Genomic DNA, 19,355 nt, shown 5'->3' with positions numbered 1-19,355 from the left:
CTATATATCTACTTAGTTGTCATATTATCCAACTCACACTTAACAAATGAAACTATAATTTTATGTTGCACTTTGTCAAATGCTTTCGGGCAGTTAAAATGCATTAGATCTAATTCTGTTGGTGACAATAGATTTACGGAATTTTTCTCCACTTTCAGTTCATTAGCACCAGGTATATACCAATCCAGCAGCTGCATGCATGGGGTGAAATACTAATTGGGATAGATCCACGATCATCTTGACAAATGTGAAATCCTAATAAAAACTTTGATATGGAAGCTCCTTGAAAACAATATATATTTGGCCGACCTTTGCTGGCCCTAGAATACCTTGATTAGACTGCAACCTGGGAAGGAAGGAAGAAGGAATAGTATCATAAAAGACAGATTCAGAATACAAGTCAAAATAGGCAAGAAAATGCTAATACAACATCTATCCACTCTAGACAAGTTTAAATCACTAGGACCAGATGGATTATATCCCAGGGTTCTGAAAGAGCCGGCAGGTGTGATCTTGGAACCATGAACCATATCTTTCAAAAATTCTGGAGCACAGGAACTATAGTAGTAAAGTAGGATGCACGGTAGTAATGGGAGACTTTAATTACCCTGATATCAACTGGGAGACAAATTCTGCAACAAGATCGAACAGATTCCTAACCAACTTAGCTGATAACTTTGTCATCCAAAAGGTAGAGGAGGGAATTAGAGGAAAAGCTATAATGGACCTAATTATTACTAATAGAGAAGAAGTGATAGAAGGAGTTGAAGCTGTTCAAACCTTGGACAAGAGTGACCATGTCATATTGGAATTCAATATAATGCAAACACAAGCAATAGAATATAATCTAACCAGTGTCTTAAACTTTAAAAGAGATGATTTTAGCAAACTCAGAGAGAACCTAAGAAAAATTTCATGGATTAAAAATGCTAAAGGAGAAAACAACTCAAAAAGCATGGGAAACTCTGAAAAATATAATAATAAAAGCCCAGTCCAGCACAATATCACTGAAAAAGAAAAGCAAGGAATCCAAGAAGAAACCAGCATGGTTGCACAAGGATCTCTCTGATAAACTGAAAGATAAAAAGAACAAGTATAAAAAATTGAAAGAGGGATACATAACTAAGGCTGATTATCAGCAGAGAGCCTGAATTTGTCAGGAAAGCAAAGGCTCAGAATGAACAAACACTTGCAACAAAAGTCAAAGATAATAAAAAAAAAGTTTCTTTCAACATATAAATAACAAGAAAAAAGTCAAGGAAATAATTGGTCCACTAAATAGAGAAGATGACAGGGAAGTAACATACAGTAGAAAGAAAGCAGAGCTTCTTAACTCATTCTTTGCATCAGTCTTCACAGAAAAAGTAACTAGACCCCAACCTACCAAAAACCTAACTGTAAAAGACAGACTAGAAATAAAAAAATAAGCAAGAAAATAGTATGATCAATATAAATCACTGGGACTTTATGGATTACATCCCAGAGTTCTGAAGGAGCTGGAAAATATTATCTCAGAACCATATTATACCATATCTTTAAAAAATCCTGGAGCTCCAGGGAACTACCAGAGGGTTGGAAAAGAGCTGATGTGGTTCCCATCTTCAAAACAGGGCAAAGAAAAAGAGGAAACTATAGACCAATCAGCCTAACATGGGAAGATACTGGAAAAAGTAATCAAAAAACAGATCTGTGAACATCTAAAAACAAATAAAATTATAACTAATAGCCAGTATGGGTTTGTTAAAAACAGATCATGCCAAACCAATCTTATTTCATTCTTTGACAAAGTGACTAAATTAGTAGACAAGTGAAATGCTGTGGACATAGTATATTTAAACTTCAGCAAGGCATTCAACAAAGTAGACCAGAACCTACTTCTTGGAAAACTAGAAAAATGTGGGATAGATAGCATCACCACCAGATGGAGTTGTAACTGGCTGATAAACCATACTCAATGAGTCGTCCTTAATGGAACTACATCTACATGGAGGGAAGTGAGCAGCGGGGTGCCACAGGGTTCTGTTTTAAGCCCAGTACTCTTCAATATCTTTATAAATGACTTAGATGGGGGAATAGAGGGGGAACTCATCAAGTTTGCAGATGAAACTAAGCTGGCAGGAATAGCCAATACCCCAGAAGCTCAGGATCCAAAAAGATCTTGACAGACTTGAACAATGGTCCCTATCCAACAACATGAAATTTAATGTGGAGAAAAGCAAGTGTAAGGACCTACCTCAGCTAAGCCATCCAAGAAAGCAGAACTCTTGAAACAGGCATTGTCTCAAAAGAAACTTTTATTAATGGCTAGTGACAGCAAGGAATCAAGATGAGGTCTGAGAGAAATACCCGCGAAGCAGTATATTAAAAGCAACAATCAATACTCCCCCCCCCCCGTGTCCCAGTATTCATTTGAATCCCAGCCAATCCACAGGTGGCATAGTGTTTTGGTAACTGGTCATTTTGGTGGGCTCCTCAAGGTCTTTCTCACTTTTGATTTCTTCTGGTTCCAAGCGCAAACCATCTCTCAGTTAAAGAAGAGACATTCCATCCCACGGGGGAAGGGCATCATAGCAGACAGTGCAAAGCAATCCCAAAAGCTCCCTCCTCCCAACAGAATGGCAGGACACAAAGAAAGGCTACAGAAGTAAAAAATAGGCATAGGGTTAAAATATATTACTTTGGGGACCTGATGTACAGATTAGGCAAAACCTGGCTTACAGACAGTAGCTGTGAGAAGGACTTTAGAGTCCTAGTGGACGATCACTTAAACATGAGCCAGCAGTGTGCGGGAGCAGTTCAAAAAAACTAATACAATCCTTGGTTGTATAAACAGAGGCATAGAATCAAAATCATGTGAAATATTAGTATCGCTTTATAAATCCTTAGTAAGTACACATCTGGAATACTGCATCCAGTTTTGGTCACCACATTACAAAGGAGATGTTGAGACTTTGGAAAAAATGCAAAGAAAAGCAACTAAGATGATTAAGAACCTGGAGACAAAAGCATATGAAGAACGATCGCAGGAAATGGGTATGGCTAGAGAAAAGAAGGACTAGGAGTAACATGATAGCAATATTCCAGTATTTGAGGGCTGCCAAAAGGAAAAAGGATCAACTATTTTCCCAAAGCACCAGAAGGTAAGACATGAAACAATGGACGAAAACTTATCAAGGAGAGAAGAAACCTGGAATTAAGTAGAAACTTCCTAACACTGAGGCCAATTAATCAGCGGAATGGCTTGCCTTCAGATGTTGTAGGTGCTTCATCACTGGAGGGTTTTAAAAAAAGATTGGACAGCCACCCACCTGAAGTGGTATAGGGTGTCCTGCTTAAGCAGGGGGTTGGACTAGAATGCCTCCAAGGCCCTGAAAAAGATAATCAAGCAACGGATCTGCAAACATCTAGAAATAAGCAAGGCTATTATTAGAAGCCAACATGTGTTTGTCAAAAATGGTTTATGCCAGACCAACCTTATTGCATTCTTTGACAAAATGACTAATTGGTGGACTAGCAAAATACTGTGGACCTAGTATACTTGGATTTTAGTAAGGCATTTGACAAAGTAGACCAAGGCTACTTCTTAGTAAGACAGGGCATTGGCTGTCCCTGTCCTGGTCATGATGGAGATGGTGGCACAGTTTGGTTTGGTTATTGGTTTAGCCCTCCACAACAGTCCCAGTTTTGTATGTGGTCTCTGGGGCAAATTAATTAGTCACTCCATCTCAGTAAGATAGAAAAATGTGGAATAGACAGATGCATCACCAGATGGATTCCTAACTAGCTGATCAACTGCAGTCAATATGTAGTCCTCAATGGAACTATATCGACTGGAAGGAAGTATGCAGTGGGCTACCTCAAGCTCTGTCTTATGCTTCAATATCTTCATAAATAATTTAGATGAAGGGATAGAAGGAAAACTCATCAAATGGCACTAAGCTGGGGAAACAGCCAACATTTTAGAAGAAATGTTTAAGATCCAGAAGAATCTCGACAGTCTTGAACACTGGGTCCTATCCAACAAAATGCAATTCAGTGGTGAAAAAACAAATTCATAGGTGCAGAATAGGTGGCACCTGGCTAAAGAGTAATAACTGTAAGAGGAATCTAGGAGTCCCAGTGGACAATGATTTAAGTATGAGCTAACAATGTGCTTCAGCTACCAAAAAGGCCAATGTAGTCCTAGGCTGCATCAACAGAGGGATAGTATCAAGACCATGGGAAATGTTAGTACTGCTTTATATTGCACTGCTAAAACCATACTTGGAATACTGTGTCCAGTTTTGGTCACCACGATACAAAAAAGATGTTGAAACTCTACAAAGAATGCAGAGAATTGCAACAAAAATGATTGGGAACTGGAGGCTAAACTGTATCATGAATGGTTGTGAGAACTGGGAATTTCTCTAATGAAGAGAAGGCCAAAGGTTGACATGATAGCAGTCTTCCAATACATGAAAGGCTGTCACAGAGAGGAGTGGGTCAACCTATTTCCAAAGTACTTGAGGGCAAGGCAAAAAATAATGGGTGGAAGCTTAACAAAGAGAGTTCCAACCTTAAATTAAGGAGAAATTTCCTGATGGTGACAACAATTAATCAGTAGAATGGCTTGCCTCCAGAAGTTGTGAGTCCTCCACCGCTGGAGAATTTGGACAGCCATTTATCCGAATAGTATAGGACAGTGGTGGCGAACATATGGCACGCATCCCAGAGGCAGCACTCAGAGCCCTCTCTGTTGGCACCTGTGCCACCGCTGCCAGCAGGAGGTCCATCAGGCTGCCATCGCCACCCGGAGCAGGAGCCCCGCCCAGCACAAAGGAGGCGAAGCAACCGACTAGCAAGCTTGAGTAGAGGTGGTAGAAGTGTCAATTGGTGGACTGAAAGAAAAGGGAGGGGGAAACATTTTACATGCATGCACATGGGGCCGCTGCAAATGGGGCAGGGCTAGTGCCTGCATGATACTCATTAGCCCTGCCCCATTCTTGCATGGTGCAGCGCCTTGTATCTGTACCCTGTGGTGCGGCAATGGCCGTTTTTGCGCCTTGCAGCATGGTGGCCCATTTTTGCGCCCCCTGGTTTTTGCGTGCCAGAGGCAGCACTCAAAGGCACCTCCCTACCTCCCCCGAGGGCATCAAAATGCTGATGCGGCACTGCCACCTTGTGATAAATAAGTGGGTTTTGGGTTGCGGTTTGGGCACTCGGTCTCTAAAAGGTCTGCCATCACTCCTGTTTGATCAGCAGATTGGACTAGAAGACCTCCAAGGTCCCCTTCAACTCTGTTATTCTGTATCCATTACATCTTATTTCTGATTACAGGTATCCCCAAGCATATTTTGCCAAACCCCTCAGTTGTGGTTGTACCATTGGATGAGACCAACACAGATGGCCTTGTGGCCTTTACTCCCATTGACATATTCTGCTAGCCTTAGACATATTACATAAACAGAATTCTTGCCAAATTTGCCATGTGAATTTGGTGTATATTGCAGAAACGTAGAGCAGCTAATAGTTTAATGCAGCCTCCTCTAACTTGTAAGCCTCTAGATCAGACATGTCAAACTTGCGACGTCACATGACATATCGGAACTTTTTTCTCATTGCCGGCAATGGGGTGGGTTTCCTGGTGACGCGTCTGGCCTGCAGGCTGGCAGTTTGACACCTCTGCTCTAGATATTGTCTAGAAATACTAGAAATTGTAGGTCATAATAACTGGAAGCATTGGGAAATTCTATTGGGGAATTCTAACCTAATGAGTGAACTGTTTCTTGATACCAAAACTAGACTCATCCAGTGATGCAGAATTCTGGGGAGATTCAGAACAGGCAAAAGTCTATTCAAAGCCTATGGAAACTTCTTCCACATCATGTAGTAAAAGTCAGTAATTTTGAAACAATTCTGGAAGATTGCTGTGGTAATCCTTAGTGATATGGAATGGTTATATGTCAGCTCAGTGACTATCTTTGACTGTGAATATCAGTTACTTGGGAGTAATAGCATCAGAGGGAAATCACTGGTAGCTTTCTTTGACACAAAATGCTGGATAGGTAGGCCTGTAGTCTGATCCTGAAAGTATCAAACTTTTTTTTCAGTTGTCCTAATTGTTATGGATTATTAAGACATATTAAGCATATTAATATTAATATTAAGCATATTAAGCATGCAATATAATTAAGCTTGAAGTGTGGGTTTGATTTTATTTCCATATTTTTGTTCTCAAAATCAATATTAAAAGAGATTTCCTATATAGCATTTTTTTTTGCTCCATTGACATTCAACTTCAGGAGAAATATGCTAGGACTCATCAATTGCTGATATTTTGAACTAATTGTCCATCAGGATGCTGGAGGAGAGAAGCAGGGAATCATTTCATACCATGAAGTTTATGTGATTTATCTGATACAAAAAAAGTAATACAAATACAACTGCATTTTCTACCTTACATCATAATTCTGATTCTGAGAGCACAGAATGTTATGTTTATTAGTTAAACATTGTACTATTACATGACTTATGTCACAATAATCACCATTAAGTCAGGGTCAAATACTAAATGAACCATGTTAAAACTACTTAACTACAATATCCCTAGTTAAAAAAAAACACCTTAAGATACTTATCATTCTTCAGCAGACTTGGTCTTTGTAAAATAAGCTTTATGTCTTGCCAAAATAATTACTGGAAAATCTTTTTTCCTCTAACACAAGTATGCAAAAGAGGGTAGAAGGAAGCAATTCCTTGAGCTTTACTAAATCTCATGGTTACAATCCTAAATCTTCTTTTGAAGGGGTACATTGACTTCTGAGGGCCCTACTTAAAAGTGAATAGCTTTAAAAACACAACCAGCCTTGAGAAGCCTTGCATAATATTGTCACATTTGCTTTCAGAGACATATTTCTTGAAATATAAAACAGATGCCTATTTAGACATAATCTGGGGATGAAAAAGTATCTGGTCATAGCAGACAAAAGACAATTATGCTCAAATTCATAGAACATGTCTTCAAACCCTTTTGACCTGTAAAACATTTACTGTCACCACAACTGGATATATAAATGTAACACTGAATTGTTTTGGATTGGAGCCAACAGCAATAATCACTTTTATGATAGAAAGATAAATGTATAAAATGATATTGCATTAACAGCAGGACTAACAGGTGACCTGAAGAAAACTCGCATAACATGCTCAAAATAAAATAAAAGTAAACAATATATTAACTGTTCAGTGAGAATGATGAAAGGGTAAGGGATATCAATTCCTATTTTGGTTCAGTTTTCTCTGAAAATAGGATATGATTTCTGCTAGGAAAACTTTTTTTTGAAAGAGCATGATCCTAGTAAAGCTAGACAGAGGCAAAATCAGGGAGTACCCACTGACCTAGAATGATTTAAATTTTTCAGGGCCAGATGTGTTGCATCCTATGGTATCAAATAATATGATTTGATCTCTATCCATTTCTGTAACAATGCTGGGAAATGGGTAACTACCAAATCACTGGGAATAGCAAAATATACTCCATCCTTTAAAAAGTGAAAAAAAAATTACAGATCTGAACATTAAGAGGTAATCCTATAAGTGTTTTGAAAACCATGAGTGCTTATTAAGAATTTACATTGACTGTTAAGAGCAGCTAACTTCCTTAATAGATTTTTGAGAACATCCAGGGTATAATCTTGATCTCAGCAAAACATTTGATAAACTGCTACATGACACGTTCGTTAGTAAACTAGTTGAAGATAAATAGGGTAACATTAGATGAATCCACAAATCATACACAAATAGTGCTCATCGATACTTAATCATTATACTGGATGATCCATGAAGCAGGCTCCTATGTGGTACAGTCCTGGGCCTACTCAGAGAAATGGATTAAAAATAACTGACTGAAGTAATCAGGCAAATGTAAAGTTCTTCATTTAGGAAAAAAATAAAATTCACAGATAAAGTCACTGAAAATTACACTGTTTGCCGAGTGAGTCACATTGTTAAATATTTGTTAATGCAAAATTTCCTGCAGTTTTTTAAGGTTGTCATGGTTGCTAGCTTTATTATTAGTGAAGATAAACTGTTTCTCTTGAACATCCAAGGCCCACTGCCAAGTTTTAGTAGGAATAAGCAGTGATGACATCTGCCCCTAGGACTTCTGCATCAGACAAATGAATATATAAATTAGGGATCTTCAAACTTGCTCTACTTGCTTTTGATAATACTTCCATTAGCTGTTTTCTCTAGACTTCACTGATGTTATTATTCATGCTTTTCTTGAACCACAGCAAATATCAAATTAAGCTAGTTCCTTACAGGAATACTTTTTTTGAGCTCCACACTTGAAGTGATCCTACATCTTAAAATCCATTAGTACCTTCACATTGTATTGATGGACAGCTCTACAACAAACACAATTGTCCTAGTGGACAATCACTTAAATATGAGCCAGCAGTGTGCTGCAGCTGCCAAAAAAGCCAACATAGTGCTGGGCTGCATTAACAGAGGGATAGAATCAAGATCACGTGAAGTATTAATACCACTTTACAATGCCTTGATAAGGCCACACTTGGAATACTGCATCCAGTTTTGGTCACCACGATGTAAAAAAGATGTTGAGACACTAGAAAGAGTACAGAGAAAAGCAACAAAGATGATTAGGGGACTGGAGGCTAAAACATATAAGGAACGGTTGCTGGAATTGGGTATGTCTAGTTTAATGAAGAGAAGGATGAGGGGGGACATGATAGCAGTGTTCCAATATCTCAGGAGCTGCCACAAAGAAGAGGGAGTCAAGCTATTCTCCAAAGCACCTGAGGGCAGGACAAGAAGCAACGGATGGAAACTAACCAAGGAGAGAAGCAACCTAGAACTAAGGAGAAACTTCCTGACAGAACAATTAACCAGTGGAACAACCTGCCTCCAGAAGCGGTGAATGCTCCAACACTGGAAATTTTTAAGAAGAGACTGGACAGCCATTTGTCTGAAATGGTATAGGGTTTCCTGCCTGAGCAGGGGGTTGGACTAGATGACCTCCAAGGTCCCTTCCAACATTATTATTATTATTATTACTATTATTATTATTATTATTATTACTACTACTACTACTATTACAACTACTACTACTACTACAATGTTTGTCAGGCTATTTTATTTTATAAATAGAAAATTATAACTGATGCTGAGAAGTAATAGCTTGTTCCAAATTGTTTTACTTAAAAAATTTCTCCCTCATTGATCCATTAAACATCCATATTCCTCTGATATGTTTATCTTAGATGAAGAGTAGCAAGTAACTGTATTAAGGCAGATCTCAAGGTGTTACAGAAAAATAGAACACCATAAACATGGTAGCTGAGTGGCTTCTGAAGCATAACTGACAAAGGAGGACATGGAATTGTTTAAATTTTATGCTCTTAAAAATGTACATGAATAGATGCATATTTAGAGATAATTACTATGACATTTCAATAGAAACAAAATATATCTATTTGTAAGCTACCACAGCCTGTGGCTCAGATGCTGTTTCTTTATGGGCAGCTTCAAGGGCTTTGTTCTTTTAGCTTTTTGTCTTTTACCTCTAAAATGGACTTTGGTTGGAAAGCCCTCAAAGAAGGCCTATGAGGTTTGTGGACTGCAAATTCCAGTATACTCACTCGGCATGGCTTGGAATATTCTACTTGGGAATTTTGTGATGTAGACCTTCTTTAAATAGCTTACCCGTAATATTTAACTCCTTAATTTTAATGACTATATTTTAAACAATTTTGATCTTTATAAAATATAAATCACTTCTTTAATTTGCAGAGTACTTCATATTATTTAAGGGGGCAACAACTAATTAGCACATTAGAAAATTATATGGTAGTAGGGTCCTGGATTTTGGATTTTACTGTTGTTGTCTTGTGCAGGCATTCATTCATTCATCCATCCATCCATCCATCCATCCATCCATCCATCCATCCATCCATTCATTTTATTTACTTATCAAATTTTAAAACTGTCTCTCTCCCTCACTTAGGGGTTCCAGGTGGTGTAAACCCTACATAAAATTTAAAAAGAGGCAAGTGATGTTAAAAATTATTAAAAGGCTGGGGGATGCTTTGCTTTATTTTGTTTTGTTTTGTTTTATTATGTTTTTAACTCTGTTTTAGTTATATATTGAATACTTACTAAGCTGCCAAGAGTCTTTTGGAATTGGGCATCCCTAACAAATCAAATCAATGAATAATATATGAATGAATGAATGAATGAATGAATAAATAAATAAAATACTCCAGGTCTCTTTGATTAAATGGTGCCATATATTGGATCTAGGAAGCATGCATTCTCTGTCATGTCATCTGCTATATGGAACCTTCTGGAATGAAATTTTCTCTGAGCTCCCTGTGATTCCCACCCTGATAGTGTTCCAAAAGGCCTTAAAGACTTGGCTGGCTGAGGTAGTGAGATCCCGTGTTGGGCATGCTTGTATGGGTTTGGGTATTGCTGGAGCATTCAACATCTACCTTATGTTTTTATTCATCTTGTTTATTTGGAATGATGATTCTGTCATGTTTATGCTTTGAGCTGCTCACAATCAGTATGAAGCTGGGCAGCGCCTATAAATGAATGAATGAATGAATGATTCCTGGGTTTGTCCTGGCAATTGTTTGTACATATTTTTAATTAAAATTGATATGGCATCATAGAATCTTAGAATTTAAGTCAGTCATCAGGTCCAACTGTTTGCTCAGAGCAGGAATTTAACTGAAAAAAACCTTGACTAGAGCCTGTTCCTCTATACATCCAATGAGAAGGTCATGGTTTGACTATATCAAAAATAGATCATTTGTTTGCAGGACTAAACAAATAAAATAGATTTACTGTAGTCTCCTTACCCAATTTACCTTCAATCAGTGATAGAAATCAACTAAGGGAATAAGATATATCACCACATATTTTGGTTGACATGAAATAGGCTGTGTGTTAGATTGGATTGTATGCTTGCTATCTTCCACCTCCATTTAGACATTATCTGCTCAAAAATATCAACCTACAAGTTATCGTATACATCAATAGCTACAATTCTTTTTATCAGCTGGTGCTGTTCTTTCTTACTTTGTTTTCGACAGCAGAGAAGCACAAGAGTCTTCTCTGTTGTCAGAAAAGCAGTGTTGCCAAAGGATGAACTGTGATTAAACTTTTCAACTCTTTTTTTTCACTTAATGGGACTGAAGGAGGTCTAAAATATTAATGTGCACATTAAGTTTATCCTATTTTATTATTCTGAAACCAAAAGCTAGAAACATTTGTTATTATTCAATATTTTGTGTCAAATTTCAATGGATTGATCCTGGGGGATGTGGGGGAAACAGAACAAGGATTGGGGGTTCAAATGGGCTCTCTTGGCTGAACTTATTCATTGCTGATGTAAAGAAACAGAAAGTCCATTCCCCAAGATTGACTTCTAAATTTTAATACAACCCATTGAGGTTTTGTCATTAAACTTATATGACAATCAACATTAAATTGGTAGATAATGATCTAATTATTGAATAATGATTTTCTTTATTTTCAAGGTGGATAAATCAGAGAGCTATGCCTGATGGCTGTCACATTCTCTTGGCTAGTGTAATCTGGCACAGCAATAGGAAGTCTGAGTCATGCAGATTGCTGGGAATTATTGCAATGATAGGGTCAGTTCCAGTTTGGGGACATGAGTATTTCATAATCACAAGGCTTGATTCCAATTTGGATACTTTTTTCTTTCTTTTTTTTATTTAAAAGTTTTATAAATTTATTACAATATAACCCCCCACCCCTTCCCCCTCCCCCACTTCCCAGAGCTGATTACAGGATAAAAAATAAAATAAACAAACATAATCTAACTAACATTAATCAACTATACTATCAATCAAAACCATAACATACTTTAACTCCTTCTCCCAACAAATATTAACAAATTAAGTCAAAAATAATAAAATAATTAAAACTAATAATAATTATCTAAAATCTACTCAAAAGCAAGATAATACTTTTCAATCTCATACTTCTTCTGAATGTAATCAATCCATCTTCTCCAAACCATAATATATTTTTCTTGTGAATGAACCTTCAAATAGGCGGAGATTTTTGCCATGTCTGCTAAATTAGACACTTTAAGTATCCATTCTTCCAAAGTAGGCAACAAGTTTTTCTTCCAATATTGCCCCACCAATAATCTTGCAACTGTTATAAGGTTCAACATCAGATTAGTTTCTTTAACATCAAAATCTACTTTTTTCTTTTTTAATTGCTGTGTGTTTCATCCAACAATGCAAAAGAAGATAAATGGGATGCTAACCAAACTTCTTCTTCTTTCTTTTTTAACAAAAGAGGGGTGCCTGATAGCACTGGATTTTTAAAATGTATTGTTAGATCAGTGCTCAGTATTTTCAGCATGAGCAACTAACTTAACTAGAAAAAATTATGGTTTGATATATGCTGGTAAGGAATCCAAAATAGTTTTGTTCATATGGTAAGTTGATACTGAATAATAAATCTGAGCCTTTTGCACTAAAATTAATGTCACTGATAGAGGCAATAACTTTTCTTGAACTGAATAACAAAAGATGTATCTCAAATGATGAAACTGAATTTAGACCTATTGCTATCCAAAACAGCAATAGATTTGGATAAATGGACCCCACTCACACTGAGTACTAGGAATAAAATTAATATTTTAAAAATGAATATCTTCAGGCTTTTAACAAACTGTTTTAAAGGGTTATTTGGGGAAACCAGAATTGCCTTTAGTAAGATGGCCCACTATATAAATTTGATTAATAAATATATAAAATAAAACATTCTCTGTGTTTTTCACTTAGGAAACATAAGTTATCAACTAAAGAAGAAGATTTAATATTTTTTAGATATCATAAGGCTGATCCACTGCCTCAAGTATATTAATGACAGATGTTATCTTTTGGAAATATCCGCTTATTGGCTTTCTTAGAATCAGCATAGCTTCCCCTCCTTGTAAATTAGAAAAGAATGCAACTTCTCTTCAATTTAACTCTGAGAGAGGTAAAAGTAAAATAGCATAGTAGCTTGGAGTTATTCTTGCAATTATGCTCAATTAACTCTATGGGTGAATTTAAATCTGAGCATCAGTATTTTTGTTGAATATAGCAGAACATTGTGTGGTGGTGGGGGGTTATATTGCAAAGGCTAAGAACCGATGGAGGGTATATTTTCAATCAGTTAATTCAATGAATAGTATCTGTATCAGTATCAAAATATCAGTAACTCTGTTGGCTACTTAGATACTGAATGCTTTAAAACTCACTCTGTTTATAGAGGATCCAATAGGCTCTTCATAAAACAATAAATGGACATGTATTATTTATAAACACGTTGTTAAAATACTCAGATATCCAAAAGCACAGGGAGGAATGAATACATTAATGTCAATGGAAAACTATTTGGCATCTGTAGATCATATTTCAATAAAGTAGAAAAATATTATTTCATGTACATTAGCATTGCACACTTCTTTTCCAGGACAGAGCATACGTGATGATCCTGGCTCTTTCAGTGGCTTTCAATACCACTGATTTAGGAGTGGGAATGCTATGTTGTAGTGGTTTTCTTCTTTTCTCTGAAACCAGTTCTACTCAGGTTTGTTGGTGTTGGGGAGAGATTAAACCTATAGCTCATGATATTCTTGAGTGTCACAGGTCTTGGCACTCTCTCTTCTCCTGTACTTACTGAGTGAGATCATCCATTGGTTTGGGGCCAAGCATCACAAGTATACAAGGTATCTAATAATACTTATTTAACTAAGTGATGCGTTAAGATCTTGTCCAGGTGTTTGGAAGTTGTGGGGATCTGGATGGGGAGGAACAGGCTCATGTTCAACAAGAAGATCAAGGGGCTGTGGGTAATTGGATTATCTAGAATGGAAGCTTTCCATCCATAATCCTAAATGGACTATTTGTGACTGGTACACAGCTTTGGGATCAGGTAGCTGCTGTAGCCAGGAAGGCCTTTGTATATATTCTGTGCACCAGTTCCACCCATTTCTGCACTAGGAGGCTCTCTGGACTGTCACTCATATTTTGGTTAGATTGATAAAATTGGCATGCTTAAATAGTGTCTTCTGATGGGATCCAGGAAGCAAGCCTTCTCTGTCCCAGTGTCCTCTGGAACAGCATCCATCTCCAAGATTCATATAGCCAGTGCCCTGTCTTGAAATAGACCTTAAAACTCATCCCCCAGGCCTTGGGTAAAATTGGATTGTGGGGCCCTTGTCAAAATGCTATATGTGTGCCAAGGTATTTGTTTTATTCTGTTCAGATATTGGCTATTTTTTTCCTCGTTGTTAATTTGGTTTTAATATTATCTGTCCCCTAAAGTCAGGCCACCTTATCATTTTGAAAACTAAGTAAATTTGATATATTTGGGGGTTTGATTTTGGAAAAACTCTGGTAACTTTTATTAATTGTAACACACATTGAGTCTTAGTGGATTGAACCACATTTAAACTATAGTTAGACACACACACACATAGTCCAGTTCAAACCCAAGTTATTTACTGACGTATATAGTTGTGCTTTTGTTTCTTGCATGGACTCCAACAATTATCTACAATGCAGAGGGACTTCTTTTTAATTTTCCCCAAATTTGGAGGAGGGGAATGAAGAGTTGCAAAGGACAGGGGAATCGCCCTTCCATTCCACATATGAAAATTGCTTCTGCTTATGAAAATACACCATTAGATTCTGTCCCTTTACTTTAAAAATCAGGCTTTATGGCATTAGTTAAATGTGTATGTCCTGTTTCGGCTGTGTCCTTAGTATCCTCTTATTGGTATATTATATCTATGACAAAAATAACCTGTTAAAACTTACATCTTCATGTTGGAATCTGTTTTTAATCAGCCAGCTCTTTGGTATTATTTCCGAATTCAGTATTGCCAAATCTTTCCCTGGCTCAGAAAAATACCTAAAAACTGGCAAGCAATGTAAGAAGATAATAATGATCATGATGAGAGCAGCAGTGAAGAACTGAAAGCTGCTAGTTTGTGGGTTTAAGCTTTGGCACTGCTGAGAATCCCTTTCAAAAGGCACACTCCATAATCTAGATTGTCTCCAAAAGATTCTTTGCCTCCTGTAGATAAAACAGCTTCTATAGAGGATCAATTATTTGAGTAAAAATATGGTTGCTGTGCACTTATGTTCATACAGTAATGTAATTTTGATGGCCTAAGCAGAAGCTCCACTGGAACTTGTTTTTTTCAGAACTATCTATGGTAAATATTAACTATAAAGTCAAGGCTCATCAATGACACAAGAGATGAACTAAAGCATAATCAGAGATTAAAGTACAAATGTATTTACAATCCAGAAGCTCAGTGCGCTTACTTCCCATTGACAGACTGAAAGCCAGTTGTGAAATTTTATCCACGAAGGTACATTCAGTCAGTGATGGGAAATAAAATCCAGTGCTGCCCTCCAGTGAGTTTTCCTGACCAACACAAATGTGTGTGTGTGTGTTTAAAAAAAGTAGATTGTTCAACTTTCAATCAAGTCATTTCCTCCTTGATTAAAATCAAACTAATATAATTCACACCAAACAGGGGAGAAAAATCATTTTCAACCTTAATAGTTGTTGGCTTGTATTTTTAGAGTCTTGTCTAACCATTCTCATCCTTAAAAAAATGGAAAATTATTTGCTTTGGTAAGCCAAACTATGATAGATAACAAGATAATCCGATTGATTACCTATGGAATACTTGAAGCTCTAGATTGGTTTGAGACTGCCTCAATGTCTGCATAGCATAAAGACCCATTGGTAGAAGCAGCAGCAACTGGGCAGAAAGATGCTAGCCAAGGGTCCCATACGTGTACCATTTATTTATTTATTAGATTTATTTGCCGCCCATCTCACTGCGAAATAACTCTGGGTGGCTTACAGCATTAAAAGCATTAAAACCATAAAAGATAAATATTTCTAAAATGATAAAAATGGAAACACAATTAAAGAAATTATGGTTAAAAGATGGGGAGGGAGGGAAAAGAATGAATGGGGTGTGGGGAAGAAAGTGAGTTTGCCTCTTAATTCATCAATCACCTCCAGAATGATGCTCCCCTATTGGAGCTCCAAACCATCTGGCAGAACCAGTCTTTGGGCCCTTATGGAAGATCAGACGGGTGGGAGCCAATCTCACCTCAGGAGTAAGATGCTCCAAAGGGCAGGAGCCACAGCAGAGAAGGCCTCTCTCCTGAACCGCTGTGTTACTCTATATATCACACATATGCCTATGTTTCTCCCTTCTATTTTTTTCCTGACATTTTACCAGTTCATCTGTTTTTTTCCCCACTGCAGAGAAGAAGAAATGCAGGCAGCAAGCAACGAGATAAATTTTAGGTCAAAACCAGGGAGATCCTGGCTTACGCCAACTATAGCAATGGAAGTTCCCTGAATGTATTTGGCAATTGCTGTCTTTCACCCTCCTTTCTAACCATGCAAATCTTCTCCAAAGTCGGGGGTCGTCTTATACGCCGGAAAATACGGTAAATAAATAAATAAATAAATAAATAAATTAGATACAATTCTCTTGCAGACTTTCTTTTCAATTCTCTTCAGTTTGCTCTTGAAATGTCTTTCGGAGGAAAAGGGAATTTGAATGAAATTCCCATGGTTGGAATCAGATGTTACAGCACTTTTGTAATAATGCTTTGAAGTAGTTTTGCGTCCATTTGATCGTGTGCCATTGTCCTATGTTTGTCAGCACAAAACACCACTAAAAGGAATTTGAAACATAAAAATAAAGCCAATCAATTTGAGAGCAAGATCCATTCTCTCTCAGGGGAAGAAAATGTGAAGAAATTCCAAGACAGATTTAGGCACTCTGCCTGGTGGTTTAGCCTCAGTGGCACCACTGAGGAAAGGGAGTACAACTCCCTACAGAACTGCTCCCTGGCATTGCCATATTTTGAAAAACATTGCAGCATTAATGGGAAAGATTCTCTGTTTGGAATACTGGACAACTCTTGCAAAAAAAAAAAAAAAATACCATACTGGATTGAATGTTTTGCATGTTCTTTAACAATTTTCATTCATTAGAAAGGAAATTCCTTTGGTTTGTTTTTTTTCCACCCCGCAAAGAACATTTGGATGAAATTTGTGTGGGTTGTGCTCAGTCTTCATAATTCTGTGGTGAGGTGGCTGGTGCATGTGTGCATATATGATGTCTTGTCTTCTTCTAACTATATCTTCAGTGGTCTGAAACCTGTGCGTCTCTTAAAACTGAAGGGAAGATATCATGAGACAGCTCCCCCAAGGGGCTTTCATAAATCATAACCTCAGGAATCAGGAAAGCTCAGAAAAATAGAGTTGCAACAGAAAGCAAAAGCAACAATAACCTAACTGTCAGTGCTACTTTGCAACGATAAACTTTAAAATACTGCTAAAACAAATTCTGCAGATGTTTATCTGTCCCGAAGGTACTTTTTCCAAAAGCCAACTGGATTTTCTTGGTTTTTGTCTTCGAAAATGTATTGCTTCTCATCGAACAAGCTTTTTCAGTTCTAACTGATTGGTGGGGAATGGAAGGATTTATATTCTTTGCACCTATCTGGTTGTTAGCATTCTGAGAGCTGTTGAGGCCACTTGGGGATTTATCTATACCCTCAGAGTCACCTGAATCAGAGTGCAAGTGAGTGTGGAACCTTCTTGGGACTGCTGAAAGGACTAGATTGTAAACAGGAGAGAGATAGCATCATATCCCACCCCTTCTGTTGAGGGAGGGCTGTTCAATTTTAACACAGAGTCAAAGAGGAAACCAGAGTTTTAGAAACCACTTTATTAGCTTCTCTGGTTGGCATGACCACCCATCACATCAACAACTTACAGGACTGTCATTAACATTCGGAAACTAAAACTGGATCCTGAATGGTTTCTTATGATGTTTCTTCACTTTTCACCTGTGTTCCAAGAGCAGAAGCAATCATAGTAGTGAAGAAGTGATTGCTACAAGAGGGCACATTAGGAGATAGTAACAACCTCAGCCCAGACCACCTATCTGCATGTGCCATGCTAGACCTTTGTCTGACCACCACCTATTTCAAATACCCAAAGGTTTATGCAGACAAAAACATGGCTACACCATGGGCTTACCAGTGATCCTCATTGTGGCCAATCTCTGCATGAAAGAAGTAGAAACCAAAGCCCTAAACCCCTTCACAGGAATTCCATCCACTCATTGTTATAGATATGTGGATGATAATTGGGTCAAAATTAAAACACAGGAAGCCTTCACCAAACAAATCAATACTGTGGACAGGGGCTTTGCATTCACATGGGAAGATGTTATGGAAAATATTTTGGCCTTCTTGGACTACATTAAGGAATACAGAAACCTCAACATTGAAGAATACAGACCCTGCCCCCCACAGATCAATATTTACATTTTGATTCTTATCACCTACTGGAACGTAAACTGGGAGTAATCAGAATCCTACACCACCGGGCTGAATGTTTGCTTACCAACAAAGACGGAAAAGAGAAAGAAGAAAAACATGTCAAGGAAACATGTAGCTATCCTAACTGAGCCTTCATCAATCCACAAAAAGCTCCTGCAGGAGCTCCTTCATAAGAGACAAAGAAGAGAACAACAAATGGAGCAACATTGTAGTTCCATACATTGCAAGAATAGGTGAAAATCTCAATAGGATTTTCAGCCAATATAACATACAGGCACACTTTAAACCCAGGAATATATTAAGGCAGAAGCTTGTTCACCCCAAAGACAAAATACCCAGACACAAACTGAGCAATGTGGTATATGCAGTGCAATTTCCATTTCAAAAATGCATGGCACAACAGAGAACAAACTCATCAGGATAGGATTCAGGAGTCCATCTGCATCTGAAAGACAATGGTCACTCTTTTGAAGACAGCAAGGTTCACATTCTGGACAGAGAGGATCATTGATTTGAAAGAGGAGTCAAAGAGGCCATCTATGTTAAAACTGAACAACCCTCCCTCAATAGATGGGGAGGGATATGACACCACCTCTCTCCTGTTTACAATGCCATCCTTTCACTCAAGAAGTTTCCACACCCATTTGCACTCTGATTCAGGTGACTTTGGGGATACAGATAAACCCCCAAGTGGCCTCATCAACTCTCAGAGTGCTAATGACCAGATGGCTGCAAAGAATATAAATCTTTCTATTCCCCACCAGTCAGTTAGAACTGAAGAAGCTTCTTGGATGGAAAGTGAAACAATGTCAAAGAAAAAAATCCCAAGAAAGTCCAACTGCCTTTTGGAAAAAGCACCTTTGGGACCGCTTAAGCATCTGACTTAAGCATCCATGGATTCTCCTACTGACCTTCTGTTCC

The 19,355-nt window shown here is 37.7% G+C and overlaps 1 long non-coding RNA gene and 1 pseudogene across 1 annotated transcript in view; both read left to right on the top strand.

Annotated features, from left to right (window-relative positions):
• Window positions 1-16,557, top strand: part of LOC120318013 — a 46,174-nt gene extending 29,617 nt beyond the window's left edge. The window contains exon 3 of the long non-coding RNA XR_005559389.1: window positions 16,336-16,557. This is a non-coding gene — a long non-coding RNA (uncharacterized LOC120318013). The remainder of the gene's footprint in view (window positions 1-16,335) is intronic.
• A 1,347-nt stretch (window positions 16,558-17,904) lies between these two features.
• LOC120318014 lies at window positions 17,905-19,089 on the top strand (annotated as a pseudogene).
• Window positions 19,090-19,355: the final 266 nt, after the last annotated feature.

The sequence above is a fragment of the Crotalus tigris genome, unplaced genomic scaffold, assembly GCF_016545835.1.
Source record: "Crotalus tigris isolate CLP2741 ecotype Arizona unplaced genomic scaffold, ASM1654583v1 scf7180000019969.279234, whole genome shotgun sequence".
NCBI classification, from domain to species: Eukaryota; Metazoa; Chordata; class Lepidosauria; order Squamata; family Viperidae; genus Crotalus; species Crotalus tigris.
Note: the sequence above shows the minus strand (reverse complement) of the source record. Positions and strands in the feature narration are given on the sequence as shown.